Here is a 21,135-nt window from a genome sequence, read left to right as displayed (position 1 = left end):
AGACAATAAGAGCCTATAAAAACTGGCTACGGGGACACCGCTTAAAACTTCACCAACAAGACTCTGAAAACATGTTAGAACAAATTGGAAAATCCAACTCTAGAGACTTTTGGAGTCTGGTTAACCCACGAGCTAAGGAGGCATCTACAATGATGCTAAACAGTATATCGGAACCAGCATGGACTGGGTTCTACTCATCACTCTTCAAATCTCCAGACTCTGAGGCAGGACCTTTATATGCCCAGACGACAGCTCGGTGGGTCGACCTTTCGGACAGAGCTGAAATTCTGGACAAAATACTCAAGCTAAAGAAATCAAGGGCTCCAGGGCCTGACGGTCTGTCAAACGAGAACTTGAAATCCGTGCCAGAAGAATGGGCAAACCTGCTGAGCATAATTTTCTACAAATGCACTACCTCTCGCTCAATCCCGCCCACTTGGACCTCAGGAGTCATTATTCCCATATTCAAAAAAGGAAGGAAGGACGTCCCTAGAAATTTTCGCCCGGTGGCCCTCCTAGATGTGATAGGGAAAGTTTATGGTTCCCTTTTGTTGGATCACTTTAATCAGTGGGCAAAAAGTGCGCCCTGTAATGACCCTCTCCAATCGGGGTTTAAAAAAGGAGTAGGAACTAGTATAAACATCTTTATACTCAGCCTCTTAAAAGCAAAAGCTCGCGAAAAAAATCGGAACCTGTTTTTGGCATTTATAGATCTGTCCCAGGCCTTCGACTTAGTCAACCGAAGGAAGCTCTGGGGAAAACTCTCCAGTTGGGACTGCCCTCAGGAGATCCTGAACCCCATCAAGGCCCTGCACGCTGCCACATCAATGCAGGTACGACTGAATACCAATGGCCTACTCTCGACACCCATAACAACAGACAGAGGGGTTAAACAAGGCTGCCCACTAGCACCAGCCCTTTTTCTGTCCTATTTTGGGGACTATAAAGATTCTCTAATCAGCGCACGAGTATTCCCCCCAGAACTGGGTAAAGAGAAGATCCCGAGACTCCTGTATGCAGACGACCTCATTCAGCTGGACCAGACCCCAATTGGTTTACAACGGCAGCTATCTGCATTGATCACATATACAGCCGCCAACGACCTAGAGGTAAACAAACAGAAAACGAAGATAATGGTATTTGGAAAGAATCAAAAAAAGACAAAAATGAAGAATTTTTCGTGGTATCTGGCCACAAACAAAATCGAACAAGTGGCTGAATTTAAATATCTTGGAGTCCTCATTGACTCCACGGCCAATGACTCAGCGATGCAGCACCATCTTTCTGAAAAAATGAAAACTCTAGCCTCGCAAGCAAAAATACTGGATAACAAATACGGACGTTTTTCATTGTTGCCACTACTTAAATTCTACAGGGGCAAAGTTATCCCGGCCATCACCTATGGAGTCGAGGCCATGTCATCTTTACCTCACTTCATATGGGCCAGACTGGAGAGTCAGTTCTGGCGCTCAGTACTGAACATGCCATCTTCTACTCCGATTGCTCTGATTAGACGTGAACTTTCCCTCTCTTCCTTAGAGTCAATCGTGAAAAGAGCGTCAGTTATGTTATATCGGAAAATAATAGATCCTTCTTCCTCTGCAATTTTCCAGATGGTCCATGAAGAGATGAATTCAAGCAAATCCATGCTATCGTCCAAATGGGAGCAAATGTGTTTACAGCAACTTGACATCTGCGGCAGCTCGATTGAAGAACTTCTGGGGAACCCGACAAGAACCAAAACCCGACTAGAAGAATTGGACTGGATAAATACATTGGAAAAGGCATCTGAGTACAAGTTAACTAGCCACCTCCCACCAACAAACAGAAAACTGAATGTACTCCAACCCTTCCTGACAAAGCACCCAGACAAAAAAACTAGGAACACTCTACTCCATGCGAGGCTAAATTTGCTACCTACAAATGAGATTCTGTACACAAGGGGCCTTTCAACAACAAATACTTGCCGCTTTTGTAATAACATTGAACAAAGCGAAACATTACGGCACCTTTTACTACTATGTCCAGGTACTGACAAATTTAGATCACCATACATTCTTCATCACTTAAAAAACTCCTATCTGAGGGAGGAAGAGCTCTGGTGGGAGCGCCTAATAGGAGGCTTGAGAACATCTTGGTCTATTGCAGCCACAAAAATTTTGGATCAGATCTTCGCACATGTACCCCCGTCTTAACGGGCCTGGCCACAGAAGTAGACAGTTTGACAGATAATTGTTGGAACTGGGGAGTGTTTTCCGCTGTTTTTCGTTCATCCTCTTGTAAAAATCACCACGGTGATTATACACTCGTAATAAAAAAAAAATAAAAAAAAACTCAACAGTACCACAGCACCGGCCCTTTGGATTAAAGTGAGTCCTTAGCATTTTTGGTTTCCATACCTTCTTTTGCGCTCCCACTGACCCGGTATGCTGGTGTCTTGACTTCCCGAATGGATTACGATTTTGTGACTTCTGGCTTCTGAACCCTCTGCCTGTCCCCCGGATTGCCTGTTGGATTTTCCTTTGCTTCATCGTCCAGGTTTCCTCCCTTCACCTCTTGTTTGCCTGACCTTCCTTTGTGGACCCATGGTGAAGTTGACACTGCCTTTGGGAATTAGCAGTGAACTGGACTTTGGAAGCTATGCTGATTATGGTGCACTTTTGCCGTTGTTAGAGCGTCCTCGTTTCGCCCGCGGGTAGGTCCCTCTAACCTGACTAACATCCCTTCCCTTTTCATGCCTAGAGTTTCCCTATTCTGCTTCACCTCTCTTGTCCACGCATCCTTCATTCTGGATTTGTATTTTCAAAAGACCAGATAGGCTCTTTATTACAGAGTAGACAGTGTATTCCTTATCCCTTTATTTTATACAAAATCTCCTTTACTCTGCAGTTCACAGAACAAGACAGAGCCTTTATTCCACCAGGCGACTCCCTTAGAGAGACTCAGAACATCACCAAGTGTTCCACAGGTTAGTGGTGTTTCTAGTTTATGATTATATATACGCCACTATTCAGACATTACCATTAAAACTGCCTTCTTTGCATTTACAGCCTGGTGTTTATACCTATTTTTGCTCTTTCATGTGAATTGCGAACCCCCCTGTTTTAGTCAACGGGGGGAATGTGCTTCATAGGAAAGGTCACCCTCATAGAGGAGACACCTTCTTGAGGTTGTTCCAGAATGGAAGCAGACAAGCTGCTGGGATTCTCCATGAGGTACTGACAGCATCAGAAGGCCAAAAAGTGAAATGGAGACTGCTGAATCAATGGCGGGTTTGGTTCAGCTTGTTACAGATTTGCGTACCGACATGTCTACTGCCCATGCCTCCATCCATCATCGGATAGATGCTGTACGAAGCATGGCCCAGCCGCTACCTTAAGATGAGTAGTTCAGAGGAGGTGCGGAAGCAGCCGAAGGCCCTTTGGCTCCTGTACAAAACCCAGTACCAGTGTTGATGTCAACCCCGATTCTGTTAGCCCGACCAGAGAGGTTCCATGGTGATCCAGAAACCTATCGAAGCTTTATCAACCCGTGCAAGCTGCATTTTATTTGTCGCTCTGCATCCTTCCCAGATGCCACTACTAAATCAGCATTTGTACTTTCCTATTTAGGTGGGACTGCAGCACCTTGGGCGAATCCATTCTTAGAGGCCAACAGTCATGTTTTGCATAACTTTGATGCCCTGATCAAGGCAATGAATTGTGTCTTTGACACTCAATATAAAACACAGGCCACTAATCTGGAATTTCTTAACTTGAAACAAGGTAGTACTCCTTTGCTTAATTATTTGGCTAAGTTCATTCAGATAGCAGCCGAAACCACTTGGCCCGAAGACAAAAAGGACGCGTTTTTTTAACAAGGGTTTGTCCAAAGAACTAAAGGAAACCCTTGCCATGGTTCCATTGCCCCAGTAACGTTCCCTGAATTATTAGATCTGGTCTTACAGATTGAGGCCCGTAGGGCTGAAAGAAAAGGCAAAAAAAGATATCCACAACTTATTCAGACCAAAACCGAACCATCCTCAAACTCCTCTGTGACAGAGGCTGAACCAATGCAGATAGGGGCCGTTCATGGTCCACTATCCCGCTCAGAAAGAAAACACAGACGCTAAGCAAACTTGTGTACATATCGTGGTTCTGCAGACCATTTTTTGCTCAATTGTCTGAAAAGACTGATACGGAAACAGGGTCACTCCAAAACTCGACAGTAGATGGTGTCCCACGGTCGATTGGTTGTCCTTTGGAATCCCAGTCTCAGTCATTGTTGTGTCGCTTGTATGTACCTGTTTCCCTTCCTTTGCACAACGTCATTCCATTGCAGGCTAAAGCCGTGATCGACTCATGGGCTACCGCAAACTATCCGGATATTCAATATGCTAGACAAGTCGAATACCTATAATCCCAAAAGGTCAACCTGAAGTTGTCAACACAGTGAAGGGCACTGCCCTCCTATCTGGATTAGTGATAGAACAAATTCAACCACTATGGATGTCCACTGACACTGGACATCAGGAGTACATTTCCTTTCATCTAATATTCTAATTGCTGCTCCCCAATACAAAGTAATCTTAGGTTTACCCTGGTTGCAGGCACACAACCCTCAGATTGATTGGGAAAGGCATATTGTCTCCTTTCCATCAGATTACTGTGACACTCATTGTGACGAATCCGAGTATAGGGTGCGGAGTTCCCTGTGCACTGCAATACTGGATTCGATACCTTTAGTTGGTGCCATTACCAAAGAAACTGGTTCTAACATACCTGAAGCCTATTTAGCTTATAGAGGCGTTTTTGATAAAAGGAAAGCCGAAGTTACCTCCTCACTGACTCTATGATTGCCCCATTGAAATGCTCCCTGGCTCCAAGATACTGAGCGGTAGGGTTTATTCACTCACGGTTAAGGAAGACAAAGTCCTATGGAATTATTTGGACAAAGCTTTGGCAAACAGTTTCATCCATCCCTCTAAGTCACCAGCAGCCTCTCTGCTATTCTTCATCCCTAAAAAGGAGGGTAACCTGAGGGCGTGCATTAGTACCCGCTTCCACTCATCTCAATCCTACTAGATCAATTGGGTTCTTCCGTGATATTCACCAAACTGGATCTCTGGGGGGGCCTATAATTTGGTTTGAATTCAGGATGGAGACGAGTGGAAGATGGCCATTAAGACACGCTATGGAGTGTTCAAGTATTTGGTTATGCCCTTTGGGATCTGTAACGCCCCAGCGACTTTCAAATATTTCATGAACAATGTCTTTCGAGATTTGTTGGATCGTTATGTTGTCATTTACCTGGACGACATCCTGATTTACTCTGACTCTTACAAACATCCCTTAGATCATGTTCATTCTGCAGAGGCTGAGGGAGAACCATTTATTCGCTAAAGCTGAGAAGTGTGTTTTCTATTCCACTGAGGTTGAATTCCTAGGATACAATATAACTATTGAGGGAGTGAAAATGAACACGATGAAAGTTAAAGCCTTTTTGGATGTGCCTACACCGACATCACTGAAAGCTCTGCAATTGTTTCTTGGCTTTGCCAACTTCAATGGGAGGTTTATGTATTCTTTTTGCTTAATCATATCACCATTAACCAATCTCACCAGTCCCAAGTTGCCATTTTAGTGGAATCCAGCTGCTCAGAAGACTTTTGAGACCTTAAAACAGGCTTTTACGACAGCACAGGTGTTGCAGCATTCGGATCATCTACAGCCGTTCCTCGTAGAAGCAGATGTCTCTGATGTGGCTATACGGGCTGTGCTATCGCAAAAGTGTCCCTGCACTGGTAAGAATCATCAGTGGCCTACTACTCCCACAACTTACCTTCTGCCGAGAGGGATTATACCATCAGTGAGTGCAAATTGTTGTCAGTCAAAGAAGCGTTCAAAGAATAGAGACACCACCTGCTTGGTGCCTGTCACTACGTTACGGTCTATACTGATCATCAGAACATACTGCCACTCAAGACTATGAAGTGTATGTATGTCGGCTAGACAAGTACGCTGGTATTCATTCTTTTCTTTGTTTGATTTCATTATCACCCATAGGCCAGCGCTACTGCAGACCAAAGCTGACGCGCTCTCACGTTTTGGTGGGCAGTATCCCCTGCCGAAGGAGGACCCATATTTGTTGCTTCCTCACCAAGTAGCCTGCGGGTGCACTCGACAGATCTCCTTGAAGGAAAGAATCACAGACTGGGTTGTCCACAGTCCTGATGAGGTGGAGAGCGTCAATGCTGATATCATCAATGGGCTGCCGTATATTCAAGGTAAAAACTATATTCCCAATGAGGAGACGAGCCTGTGTGCCCGCCAATGGTGCCATGATTCACTCAGTGCAGTTCATCCCGGTAGGAAGAAGACTCTGGAACTACTACACAGGTGTTGTTGGTGGCACTCGATATCACGTGATGTTCAGCCGTATGTAGCTATATGTTCTATATGTGCGCAAAGGTTGGAACTGCAAACCTGTGGGCTTGATGCAACTGCTCCCGATTCTGCTCAAACCCTGGTACATGATATCAATGGACTATATAGTGGAGCTTCCCTCAAGGCAAAACCATGACACTATCTGGGTGGTCATTGATTATTTCACGAAAATGGCCGTCTTTGTCACTTGCCTCAGCATTCCTTCTGCTCCTGTATTAGCAGACCTGTTCCTAAAACCTGCGTTTTGCTTCTTCGGTTTGCCCTCATTAATCGTGTCTGATAGGGGCACTCAGTTTACATCCAATTTCTGTAAAGCCTTCTGCTTTTGGTATCGAAGACAGATATTCAAGTGCTTATCACCATCAGAACGATGGGCAAACTGAGAAGCTTAATGCCACTTTAGAACAATACCTCTGTTGCCTAGGTATATCAGGACAATTGTCATGCAGTGCTGCTATATACTGAATTTGCATATAATAATTCAGTAGAATCTTCTGTGGGTTCTTCTGTTTTCTATGCCTTATATGGCCGGCACCCTAGGCCCATACCACTAGATTCTTCCTTACCATCCATAAACTCAGCAGCCGATGCCTGTGTTAAAGATCTAATGGCTATGCATGCCGAGGTTAGGGCGCATTTGGAACATGCTCAATACCAATCAAAAGGATTTGCAGATGTTCATCGTACTCCAGCACTGGTGTACCAAGCCGGTATGAGGGTTTGGCTTTCCACAAAGTACCTAAGGATGTCAGGCAAGCTCGGGCATTTGCCAAGTTATGTCAGTCCCTATAATATCATCCGTGTATTGAACCCTGCTGCGGTTCACTTTGAGCCTCCCTCACATTGGCGCATACATCCGGTGTTCCACGTGTCCTTGTTGAAGCCACATGCCCCTACTACCAGATTGCTGACACGCCCAGTCCCGATCTCAGTCGAGGGTGTTGAGGAGTACAAGGTTGGGGCCATACTGGATGTTAAAGAACATAATGGCAAAAGGTTCTACTACATCGAATGTAAAGGTTATTGTCCTGAGGATAGGACCTGGGAACCTGACGCAAACATCCATGCTCCAGTACTCCTGGCCTGCTTTCATGCTTCAAGGAATGTGTCTAGCTCATTGGGGGAGGAAAATGTCATGCTTCACAGAGCAGCAGTCTGCCGAAATAGCGCACCTCCCACTTCCCTTCTTGCCATCAATGGCGGTTGCCATGGCGCCTACTCCAATGCTCGGAGCACTCGCAACATATGCCCCCCGGTGCTGCTCTCACATCAGGCAGCGTCTCGCGTTGCCATGGAGACCTGATGTGCAGCAGTACACCGGCGCGTCACGGCCTGGCTCTGCAGTGTTTAAAACTCTACAGTACCACAGCGCCAGCGCTTCTGATTAAAGTGAGTCCTTAGCGTTTTTGGTTTCCGTACCTTCCCTTGTGATCCCACTGACCCGGTTTGTTGATGTCTTGACCTCCCGATAGGATTACGATTTTGTGCCTTTGCTACGTGACTTCTGGCTCCTGAACCCTCTGCCTGTCCCCCGGATTGCCTCTTGGATTTTCCTTTGCTTCGTTGACCAGGTTTCCTCCCTTGACCTCTTGTTTGTCTGACCTTCCTTTGTAGACCCATGGTGAAGTTGACTTTGGACACTATTCTGCTTATGGTGCACTTTTGCTGTTGTTAGGGCATCCTTATTTCACCCTGGGGTAGGTCCCTCTAACCTGACTTACATCCCTTCCCTTTTTGTGCCTAGGGTTTCCCTATTCTGCTTCACCTTTCTTGTCCACGTTGTCCTTCATTCTGGATTTGTATTTCCAAAAGACCATGTAGGCTCTTTACCACATAGTAGACAGTGTATTCCTTGTCCCTTCTTTTTCTACAAAATCTCCCTTATTCTGCAGTTCACAGAACAAGACAGAGCCTTTTTTCCACCAGACTCAGTCCATCACAAAGTGTTTCACAGGTTAGTGGTGTTTCTGGTTTATGTATATTTACGCTACTGTTGGGACATTACCATTAAAACTGTCTTCTTTGCATTTACACCTTGGCATTTATACATGGTGGTATTTTTGCTCTTTCGTGTGAACTGCAAACCCCCCTTTATTGGTCAACAGGGGGATTGTGCTTCATAGGAAAGGTTGCCCTCATAGAGGAGATCCCTTCTTGGGGTTGTTCCAGAATGGAAGCAGACAGGCTGCTGGGATTCTCCATGAGGTACTGACACCTAAAAACACAGCTGGCTGTAACTGACCATCAGATAATGTTGCGGCTACTCACTGCCGTCCGTCAGCCTTCAACCTTGAAAAAAACGATTTTTCCAGTCACACAGAGTTCACCTCACAAGACCCTGGCTGCAGGACCTGGCCAAACTATGAAAAGCATACTAATATGTTCTTACATCCCCAATTTCTTTTTTCGCAGATGTTTTTGCCAAATATTTTCTGCCGAAAAAACTCATCAATTTTCTTATTTACAATATTTGGGGGTGCCCCCCTAAACCCTCCCTTCCCTATTATCTAGTCCCTATTGGACACCCCCCACCACTTAAATCCACTTGCCACCCCCATATTTTTCAATGAGTTTGTTTGGCCGAAAATATTTGGCAAAAAACTGTGAAAAAAGGCTGATGTTGTAATAACATTGTACCAAAAGCACACAGCATACAAAAAAGCACACAGCATACATATTTGTAAATTCTGTCCTCAGCATATATACCTTGAGACCCATATGTATGGATGTCGGTGAATGCAAGCTTTAAAACTACTGTGTCCTCTTCAAAGTGTTTCCTTCATGACAAATCTCCCTTCTCACATGCGCATTATGAAGCTCCTCGTTGTCTAGTTTCTAGGTACTTCGTGACACACATTACCTATATTGCATTTATATTTCACCTGTGTTTTTTACATTTATCTTGCTGCGCGCTTGCAAATCTAAATGTATCAACTTAAACACAAAATAACACTAAGGTAACACATATGCTATTCTTATTAACTACGCTAGATACATGTAAAATCGCAACATTGCACCAACTTCACCACTCACCTAGTCACCAATATGGCACACACAATGTGAACCCCTCTTTCTCATTGGGAATACCACAGCATGTCCTAAGACCCCATGGTGACTTCTCTGTCAGAGCTATTGTAGCAGGAGGTGGAGCTGCTTCGCCCTGAACTCCCTGCTCAAGATCAGATTCCCATTCACCTTCGTCTCCTACTCCTGTTATCAACTCCCCTAATACTTCTATAGGCACGGAACAATACTCAGCACTACCTTAGGGTGCTGGTTCCTGCTCTTTCTGCTCGAATCCTGTACCCATAGCAATACTTCTGTCCTCCAGGTCCACCTTAACCTCTTTGATAACTGATTTATCCTACCTAACAAGAACTTGTCCACGTCTCCACCTTCCTTCCTTTACGTCCTTCACCAGTCTATTCACTTCTTCCCTCTCGTCACTTCTCTACTGTCATAACAGCACTACCTCTTCTTCTGCTAAACTCAGCGCTTCTTCCAATTGTTTCTGTTCCTTTGGCTCAACTGCCATTTGCAACCTATCCTCGATCCTAGCGGTAAAAGGCATAGTCTTCCCTTTTTTACTCATTCTCAACCCTTCATCTACTCTTTTGGTTGCCGGCCTCACTCTCTCTCATTACTCTAACCTTCATCTCTATGCTAACCTAGCAGTCGGGGGAGTTATTCCCTTTCTGCTCTCCATTTTGAGCATTTCTAGCCATTGAAACAGTTATCCTTCCACTCTCCTCAATATCCCATGTGTTACGAATTGTAGCTAATGGAGGCATTACCTGTGTCCGTCTTACAACCACAGGAGTGGCTACTGGAGAAAATAGAGGTTCAAACTCAGGGTCGGTATACCCCTATGCAGGTGATAAAGGATAGCACCCATTTGGGGGCTGCACGGAAGGAATTCCCTACCTTCCTTTTGCGGCCCTTACACTAAAGCTTTAAAATGATGTGCCTTCCCGCCTTCCTCATACATCCCACAAAACTCTAAGATGATTAACCGCTTCTCTAACTTTGAACCCTTGTGCCTAGAAACTAAAAAAGTATACAGGTATTCCAAAATCACTTTATCATAGGTCCCCTCATTAGGCCACGAAATGAGCATTTTACCCTTAGTTTCCTGCAGCCATTGCAGATGGTACTTTACAATCTTCACCTTATAGCCAGGAAGTACCTGACTCAAGTGATTCAGTGGAGTCTCCATACCCCAACCCAATCTAACCAAACCATTTCACTCCAAAATAAATGACTTAAAACACTGAAGCTGAACCCGCGACACACCATTTCAACACAAGGAACTCCTTTGTTCCCATTCCCGGTTTCTTAATCTTCCCCCACAATCACTCACCTCGCTCCCTTTCACCACAATCACCTCGATTATTCACTTTAATTTCACTTCTCATTCTTACACAAAAGACAGCATCTTTATCCAAAAAACACATGTTGGACAATATCTCTGAGATATCTCCTTACCTCGAGCATAGAAGGAGCGCAATGTTTTCCACTACATCACCACTGCTCTTACTCTCTTCATTACTAGTATGGTATTTTGAACTACAACATAGTCTTTCCCTGACTACAGTAAGATTCCCTTCACTACTTTGACTAACCAAGAAAAGCGAGGTGAGGGCCCCATCCGCACAGTCAATACAAAATGAAGGGTTCCATGGGTATACTTAAGAAAGGTATCTATGGGTGGACTTACCAAAAGATGCCACCTCACCCCTAGGTGAGGGATCCATCCAACCAGACAAGCAAACCCTCAGCTCTAGCCACCTGCTGTCCGCACCACTTGTTTTGATGTCATGTCCGGCACTTGCCCACCCTCCCCTGGCACTTTTCCCCTCCCGCCTGCACTTGCGCAATCTGAATGTCACTAGGCCTAGTAAGATCGTTGTCATTGTCCTCCATCTGTTTCCCCTCCCTTGCCTCATCGCGCCTTGAAACACTTGTGTATAGGCGTGTTATAAATGCCATATCGTATCAATCGGAAGGGAGGGTATCAGGACAAACCTTTAACGTGCTGGTGGGTATACCACCTCACACCTCTAAACAAACAAACTAGGCAAACATATATACAAAGGACTTACAACATAAAACAGTTCACTCACTCCTTCAAAGCATTCACTCTTCCAATCCCTGTAACCTTGTCGAACTCCACACACGCACTCCGATTCTACCCTTACCAAACCCCTTAAATCATAGAAAAAAAACGTTTTTATCCCTTATTACCCCCTTGCTTTACCTGCCAAAAGTGCACTCGCGTGAACCTGGAGAACTTCGAAGTGGTGCTCCTTCAATTCGCCCTGCACAGGTGGACCACCGTACCACGCCTCCAGGGAACAGAGAGGCCTCTAACCAATATGGCACCCATGGACCTCTCCTTTTATTGTGCATGAAACACTGGTCCCCGCAGAGAAGTGCTGCAGCCGAGTTGAGCATACAAGAAAGCCCCAACATCTCGGAACAGCATGGGCCCCTACCTGGCTTGCCAAATGTGAGGATGGGCCTCTAATCAATTTAACCCAAACTATGCCCACCACTTAAGAAGTGAATGCACGTTTGTCCGTAGAGCAAATTTTTTGTACAATCAGCCAGGAGGGGATAGAGGATGCTATAGAGTCAAACTAGCCCAAGTCTCCCTGAACCACACAACCACTTCACATTATATACATTTTGCAACAGTTAAAACGCTCCCATATATTTTATTACAAATCATCCCCCACACATGATTGGTCAAACCTATACAAAAGAAATCCAATATTCTCTCATTCCTGTGTTCTCATTGGTCACATCAATGAATCTACCATCATCAGCTCATATTTGTAGCACACCCCTTTCCTGGGGTCTTCCTTGGTGGGTCTGTACATCATCACATAGTTACACATTTAAACATAAACATAATTCATTACAAGGTTCAGCTGGCCTGGGACCTTTTCACCCCAGACATGATTGTACATGGTTTGTAAGGACACTTCAAACAAAATGGGTAGGGGGAGAATAAATAGGTTTCCTTTGGACAGGTGAAAACTATCTCAATTGCCCAGACTACTGGAGTACTTGTTTCACTATAATCTAAATGACTACCAATTCAACACGCATGGCCTCCAGACACAATCTGAGAAAATAAATGAAACTCTTAAAGTATCAGTCAACTCTGTCTTTGGGTGCCTCTTCACCCTCCAGGCTTATCACTCAGCCACAAACAGATGGTTGGATTCCTCTGGACAATAAATAATAAGCTCCCATGCACTTAAAAATATTGTATATCTTTGTGCAATACTGCCAAGTCATAAAAACCCAGCTTTGCTCAAACTGACCATCGGATAATGTTGTGGCTACTCATTGCCTTCCCTCGCCCTCCAACTTGAAAAAAACTGTTTTCCCAGTCACACTGAGTTCACCTTGCAAAACCCTGGCTGCAGGACCTGGGCAAACTATGAAAAGCATGATTCTATGTTCTTACATCCCCAGTTTATTTTTCACTGAGTTTTTTGCCTGAAAAAACTCAGCACTTTTTTTTAACAATATTTGGGGTATTCCCCGTAAAGCCTCCCTTCCCTATTATCTAGTCCCTATTCCCCACCCCCCCGAACCCTGATATCACCTTACCCCACTACCATATTTTTCAATTCATTTGTTCAGCTGAAGATTTGACTCTGCAAAAAAAAGGCTGGCATTGTAATAACATTGTACCAAAAGCACAAGACATACAGAAAAAGCACACAGCATACATATTTGTACATTCTGTCCTCAACATATACACCTTGAGGCCCCCATGTATGTTTGACAGTGCAGGCATGTTTTAAAACGACTGTGTCCTCTTCACAGTGGTTTCTACGTGTGTCAGGAATGGCACTCTATTAAGAGTGGCACAGGACACCCAGAAAGGGTTTGGGTGGTTGTGCCAAATAAAGTGGACAGATAAGAACACACACAGCGGAAAGGAAAGAGAACGAAGAGTAGGCAAGGGAAAAGATACAGAATGAATACCCTCTTGGGGTGTATGCAGATATAGGAAAAGAGTATTCCACGAACCTTGGAAATACTCTAGCCTTCTGCACAGTTTGCTATAACAGAGGCCCACGCTGTTTGCTCATGACTTGGAACAGCAGCTATGGGTGTCTGTAATGTAGAAACGAGACAAGGGAAGGGGCAGAGGTTGACTGATGGGAACCAACAGACAAGCTCTGTACAAAAGGGTCTACAAACAGTACAAGAGAAGATACTACAGACAAATCCAGGAAAGAAGGTGATAGCAAACTAGCAGAAGGAAATGAAGGGAAAGTCGTGTAACAGGATAGGATTGCAGAGGACAGTAAGGAACAAGGTTGAGAGCTCAGAGGAGCAGGAAAGCAATGAGTAAGCCCACAGGAGTAGGACTGTAAGGTAGAAAGCCCAAAGGAAAAGGGCTTAGAGCAGCAGAGTAAAGCAGACTGCACGGCAAGGATCCCAAAAGGGCTGGGCAGTAAAGAGAGAACCCTGAGGGACAGGGCCACTGAACGTAGAAGGTAGCAGAGGACTGTAGGGGGCTGCTAGGCCGAGCACCCAGCGGAAAAGGTAGGTAGTAGGCAGCGGAGCGTGATAACCTGCAAAGTAGGAAGGCCCAGAGGACAAGGGCTGTAGGTAGTCAGAGTGAGGTAGGCTGTAGAGCAGGGAGCCCAGAGGACAAGGTCTAAGGCAGCCGGAGTGAGGCAGGCTGCAGAGCAGGGAGCCCAAAAGACAAGGGCTGAAGGCTGGAAGGCAGCAGAGCGTGATCGGCTGCAATGTGGAGAGCCCGCAGGGCAAGGGCGGAGGCTGGAAGGCAGCAGAGCGTGATCGGCTGCAATGTGGAGAGCCCGGCAGGGCAAGGGCGGAGGCTGGAGGCAGCAAAGTGTAACAGGCTGCAAGGCAGGAAGCCCAGAGGAGCTGGACTGAGGCAGGGGGCCCAGAAGGCTATGGTTGTAGGCAGCGAAGTGTAACAGGCTGCAAGGCAGGAAGCTCAGAGGAGCTGGACTGAGGCAGGGAGCCCAGAATGCTAGGGCTGTAGGCAGCAGGGTGTAGCAAGCAACAAGGCAGGGTCCAAGTAGGAGTGAAGGTAAACAGCATACAGGATCCGTAGGAAGATGCGAAAGGTGGAGGAAGGACTCTCAGATGCAAGAGGCTGAGCCACTGCAGGCAGCAGCCTTTATACTGCCTAGCCCAGCACAGAGGCAGGCTAATTGGTTGCACCTGGCTAAGCACACCTGCAGGCAATCGGCCACCTCCCTTTCTGTTCCTGGGCTGGTGGAAGCAGGGCAAGTCCCTTGGGCTTCTGGGGGGTGTAGTTCCTTTGATAACCCATAGGAACAGCCAGGAATCGATGCTTGTAGCCAGGGGCATTGTGGTATACGTAGTTTGTGGGAAAAATAATAAAGTTCCCAAAGTAAATATAGATGGATCCAAGAGTCTGTTGCAAATAAATGATAAACAAATAGTCCATATTGAGCGTAAATGGATGCGCCCATGGCGCAGGCATGACAACATGACAAATTGCCCTTGTTCCTCATGATCTAGTTTCTAGGTTCTTTGTGACACACCGTACCTATAATGCATTTATATTTCATCTGTGTTTTTGACATTTATCTTGCTGCACACATGCAAATCTAAATGTATCAGCTCAAACATAAAGTAACACTAAAGTAATGCATATCCCATTCTCATTAACTACGCTAGATACATGTAACATTGCAACATTGTGCCAACTTCTCAGCTCCCCTAGTCACCAATATGGCACACACAAAGTGAATCCTTCTTTCTCATTGGGACCTTTCCTGACCACCCCAACAAGAGTAAGTACTAGACACTGTTTGATTGTGTGGCTAATAGTTTTGTTTTTGTTTTCTGGCAGTGTTCAGTAGGAGGAACTAAACGAAATGGACCATGTAATGAAGCAGATTCGTCTTGACTGTTTCAGACTTTGAGGTTATTGGGTACATCCCAGTCAGGGTTTTGGGGGAATTGGGCAGGTGAGCAAGGATGAGAGGAACCTGCAGATAAGGAATCTCCAACATCCTAGTAAGCAGGGTCAGAGCAGGGCATCAAATTGTGTCAGGCATCAATGAAAAAGTGGCCCACAGTTGCAAATAGTAATGCATTCCTTTTGTGACAGAATGTTTGAATAGTACCCAAGGGGGAGTTTTTTGATAAAATGTGATGAACATTTTTCAATTCTAATAATATTCATTCAGTAACACTGGTCAAAACTACTAGCCGCATAGTGAAGTAACACATCAAACCTGGCCCACACTGCCAAAAAAGGGAACAACTTTGTCCAAAAAAACTGCCCCACACTAGCATTTTGAGTTTTTGGTTCAGGCATTGCCTTATTGCCCTATTGACGGGTCCAAGCCTGCTCGTAGGAAGGAAGATCACATGTGCAGGTGGAATTTCACCTGGTTTAAAGTACCACCACAGTCTGCAATATTCTTCATGCAAATTAACATTGGTAGAACAAAGCTACACAGCAGTCATAATTTGCATTAACTAGCACAATTAGGGTAATTTGGCCTTGCTGACCCTTTACTTTTTTTAACGAATTCAGTGATCAAGGCAGTTTGGGGGACTGAAGGATTTGCACCTCCAAATATTTATATGAAAAGCCCCTTTTTGAACTTTTTTGGCATTATCCAGCAGGTGCTTATTGATGTCACATGATTAGCAATAAGCCCCCAAACTATTTTCTTGGGGAAATTATGGATCCGATTTACACTGCTACCCACTGTGGGCCTCTGGGACTTTTCCCATTTCGCCCTTTCTCCCGCATCTCACTCTAAAATTGCAAATGATAAAAGGGGAGTTTGCAAAGGAAGCCACCATCAGGTCCCGCCTTGGGCACTCTCCTCCTCTGTCACAGTGGGAGATCGTGGTCTGGTGGTCTGTGTTCTCTGCTGCGTATGAGATTTTATTCCGTATGTACAGTGGTGGAAATGGAAAAAATGTGGGGGATCCCACAACACAAGGGCCGGGGTGGGGGAGGAGTTGAGGTGGGGGGGGCGGTGTCCAAGGGGGCGTAGTCTAGAGGGGGCGGGGCAAGTAGTGGACATCCAGCAATGCTGGAATACTTAAAAAAAAAGAAAACAAAGCGCCTGCGACGGCGTTCTGTAATATTTGGTATCCCATACCGATCCGGTATCCCCTGGTCTTCGGCTGTCTTCGCTGATTGCATATTGGCTCAGTGGCGTCGCTAGGAGGGTGGCTGGGGGGCCAGAGCCCCCCCTGTGAAACCCTGTGCCCCCCCTTATTGCCCCCTACCTAAGACGAGCAGTGACCATGTTCTCCCCCTACATTTGTCTGTGCCCCCCTACTTTTGTCTTTGGCCCCCTCTGTGCCCCTCCTAAATTTGATTCCTGGCAACGCCACTGGATTGGCTGCATTAAGCCTGAGCGGCCCCTCTTCCGAGCTGTCACAGACATAAGCAGCAGAGCACCCTGCGACGGCCCCATTGCTGTAATAGATAAAACACTGTTCATTCTGAGAGAAAGCTTTGCATTAAAACGCAAGGCTGTCTTTGAGGAAGCTGCTGATGTAAAGCTTTCCCTCAGAATAATAAACAGTGATTAATCTATACCCACAACGGAACGAAGCTCGGCATTGCATAATCTTTAACTTGTCATTAAAATACGAGGCTTCGACTGAAACCATTAATGGCTCGTTACAGTTCATGAAATGTCGAGCTGCGCTTTGTGTTAATAACAAGACAGTTACATTTTATGAAAAGCCTCCCTATATTATCCTGTAAGTGGAGTATTCAGCATTGCAAGATGTGGTGAGGGGGACAGCCAAGGTGAAACTCCTGCTACTTTCCCCTCAAATGCAGTGCACGCAATTCCAGGTTGTCTCATTCACGCCCACAAACCGTCCACCCCTGCCCCAATCTATTTTTTTGTAACATTCTCTGGGGCTAAATACATACACATCAACTAATTTGCATATGAATTGCACCAACAGAAATTACTTCACAGAAAGCAAATCGCAAGGAGCATCATCAGTCTTTGATACTTGGAGGCGCCATGCAACTGACTTTAGAATAAGTTGTCATAAGTAAGCCAAGTGGCAAATAATTTTGTGGTGCAAAATACCTAAATTGCACTGTTATATATGGAGTAAGTCAGGCTTTTTAAAAAAGAAATAACAGCATGATATATTAAAGCTTTGAAGTGAATCACTTACAGAGCTGCAGATAAGACACAGTCTGACTACATGGTCTGCCCAGGATCACACACTTTGGTTAAATGGTGAAACTGGGATGTGGACAATTTAAGCAACGGAGCACATCTTCACAGTTTTAGTTTATATAGATATTTATTAATGTTTCCCTTTGCATTTCATCTGCTTAAATAATACTTTATTTATGGCAATGCCTTGGAAGCAAAGCACATTACATAAGAAACTACCCTTTCATTATTAACTTTAACTATACATCATTATAGAAATATGTTGAGCAATAAGAGGATGGATTTAGTTTTATTGTCCCCATCCTGCATGCAAAGTCACAATAGCATCATGCAGATTAATGTGAGCCTAACAAACCCCCCTTGGGTAAAGCCATACTCATTATTTCATAAAGCCTGCAGCATTATGCAACCGTCTCACACCTGATCACTCTCTCCCATGCACATTTCTAAAGGGACAAAAGTCCCTGCTAATAATCCGCCCTCCCTCTCATCAGTGCCTAATGGTTCACATTGAAATGCTCTGTTGACACAGAGCAACTTGCGAGCCCCTCTGCTGCTGCCTGGAGCTCCTTGGGACATTGTCCTGGCAGAGGTTTCGGAAAAGGTAAGGTGTTCTGCTGCCAGGACAATTACTGTGCTGAGCAGGAATTACTTTGCACACATTGTCCTGCCAGGGGGACCCCTTTCCCATTTGGGCACCTTCATTGAGGTGCCGAACAGGAGAGGTGGCCCACTGACGAAAGTCCCGGTCAGGCTCTCAAAAGAGCCTGTGGGGTGGCAGTGTGCCCCCCCCCCCCCCAGCCCCCGCTCGGTACGCCACTGTGTCCAGGTGTTCTCCAGCCGATCAAGATATGAAGCTTTACAGTCCCTGGTGCCACATCTATGAGTTTATGAACCACCCTTGTGCATTTCACCCATCCTACTGATTGAAGAGCTTTAACACACCACATAAGACTTCCTCCATTAGGTTCTACACTTTTTTTGTCAAAATGTTATATTAAAAGAAAGAGCGTGAACAGTAATTTCAACAAAGTGATACATCCTCATCATATACCGCCACAGATTCCTTACATAAATCAAGAAATGCAACCTTTCAAATACAATTTTCCATCAAAGAGGCAGTAATAAAAACAACCACAAACAGCAATACATAAGGAAAGTCGGTGGGTACAAGGTGTGTTTGTGACAGACAGCAACAGGAACATCGACAAGACGGAGCACACTGATACAACAGGCATTAGCAATGCGAACAGTTTGGGCTTTTTTGTAGGCATGGCAAAGGCACTTGTCAGGCACAGTCATATTGGTATTAACTGCCCATTGGTAGTTGCAGGTGCAAAATGGTGGCAGTACCTGGGCATCTAAGCAGTGCCCGGCAAGTTCCTAATATTCTGGCCGGAGCACCAAGTAATCAAATCCATCGTCTCCAGAAAGCACAAAATGCTGGAGTCAGACTGGTCTTTGGTGTACCCAAAAATTCTCACACATCCGGTCTTCGTCGGTCACTACACTGGCTGACAGTCGAAGATCGGATTAAATTTAAGTTTGGCTGCTTGGTTTATCGATGCCTGCACGATATGGCACCAGCATACTTGATAGATAAGTTGAGACGATACCAACCCACTTGCACTCTCATGTCGGAGGATCATTTCCTTCTTGTAATTCCTAGGATGAAGTACAGGTCTAGGGGAGATCAGTGCTTTTCAGTGACAGGACCCAGATTGTGGAATAGTCTTCCGTTATATCTGAGACAAGCCAACTCCCTGATGACCTTTAGAGCAGGTCTTAAAACTCATCTCTTTAAATAAAGCTGTTATTATGACTACCTTTGTTTGCTGTATAGTTCTGTCTATCTAGTTGGTCTTTCTGGCCATCTGAGTGTCATCTTCTTGTTCCATCTGCGCCAGGATACGATTTGGTTCGTTGTGTGCGTGCTTATAAATACCTCAAAATCAAAATCAATATTATACACAAGTCAAAACTGTTGGCTTTGCCAATGCTTGTGCTTAACATTACTTCCAATGAAATAAACACAGATTGCTTATAAATTAAGTGGCTGAATGCAGACCTGGCTTCAGCATTTTTATTACACTAGTAGCGTGTTAACAGCAGCAATTAAGTCTGCAAGCTGTGTGACTCTCCTCATATGCCGACACCTGAAGCGTTTCTGTCAAAGAGGCTGATACCTTAAAAGTAGGTACTGGGACAAGGAAGAGGAACATGGAGGGAATATGCCTGAGAGATATGTGTAGAAATGAGCATTTCTACACATAAAGTTGATTTACGACAGTTCCAGCCCGGTAACAGCGGTGCCGGTAAGCCTACCGGCACTGTTGTTACAGGACCGGCACAGTACGACTCTGCGGGCAGGTGCCGTCCTGCCCGCAGAGTTTCACGGAAGCGCCAAAACTGTTATTAATGGTGACGTTGCTTCCTTGGTCCCCATTCCCATTGAGTCCGATTGGCTCCATGAGGTGGTGGTTTAATTCCCTTCTGCATGTGAGCCAAAATGAATGCCCTAAATGATGACTAGGAGATAAGGCGTCAGGTTCAGTCCTTACCTCTTTGCATTGAGTCCGATTGGACTCAATGGGAATGGGAACAAACAGAATTACCGGCGCCTGACTTCCCGGCCACTGGGGTTGTAATACCTTGGTGTTACCGGGAAATCAGGTGCTGGTAATTTTTGTCGGGTCTGGCGGCAACCCGCCGGTTTTACTGGCAGGGTTACCCGCCAGACCCGGAATGAGGCCCATAGTCTTGTTATTGTTAACAATATACAGTATTATTCTTCATAAAGTACCTATGCTGCTATCACACCTGGCTGGTGTGCATAGTGTAGTTCACTCCACAAGCAGGACAGCCCCATGGGAGCAAACTCTCTGCCTGCTGCTCTGTGCTTTTCTGTGCAGCACCCTGTGAGACCCTCACACGCCTCCTCGACCACGAACGGCGTGCCCTTGGGGTGTGGGGCAGAGCGTTGCGGGCAACACAGTATGCTGTGCAGAAACATCAACACAGTAGGCATACATGTTGTGCTTCTCACCCCTTACAGCATCTGCAGGTAAGAAGCCCTCAATTCCGAACACAAGTAGGATACTGCTGTGGTGCATGGGTGCAGCAGGCACGCATTATGTTGCCTCCCTTTTACAATGGCCTGGGCTCAGTCCCTGAGTCAGGAGATAAGTGAGATGTTGTGCTGCTGCAAAGTGCCACCTCTTCTCTCCTACATGTCCTTTGGTCTCACGTCCTTAGTTCAGAAGATGTGCATGAGTGGAGTACTGTACTGATGTATTCCTCTATTGTGCAGATCAATACAGAAGCCCTGCCGGATTATTTGTCAGTGAGTAGGATTGATACAGCCTTCCCTTTCAAACACCACTGCCACAAGCTTGTTAAAGCATGTTCGCTGCTTCTAGTGCAGTTCTTGGTGTAATCCCCTGGTTTAGCAAAGTCTTCCATACCAGATGGTACTCTTAGAAAGTGGAACTGTTCCTATTTCA

The sequence above is a fragment of the Ambystoma mexicanum genome, chromosome 12 (genome assembly GCF_040938575.1).
Source record: "Ambystoma mexicanum isolate Mex_15411 chromosome 12, UKY_AmexF1_1, whole genome shotgun sequence".
Lineage (NCBI taxonomy): Eukaryota > Metazoa > Chordata > Amphibia > Caudata > Ambystomatidae > Ambystoma > Ambystoma mexicanum.
This window is presented reverse-complemented; position numbering follows the sequence as displayed.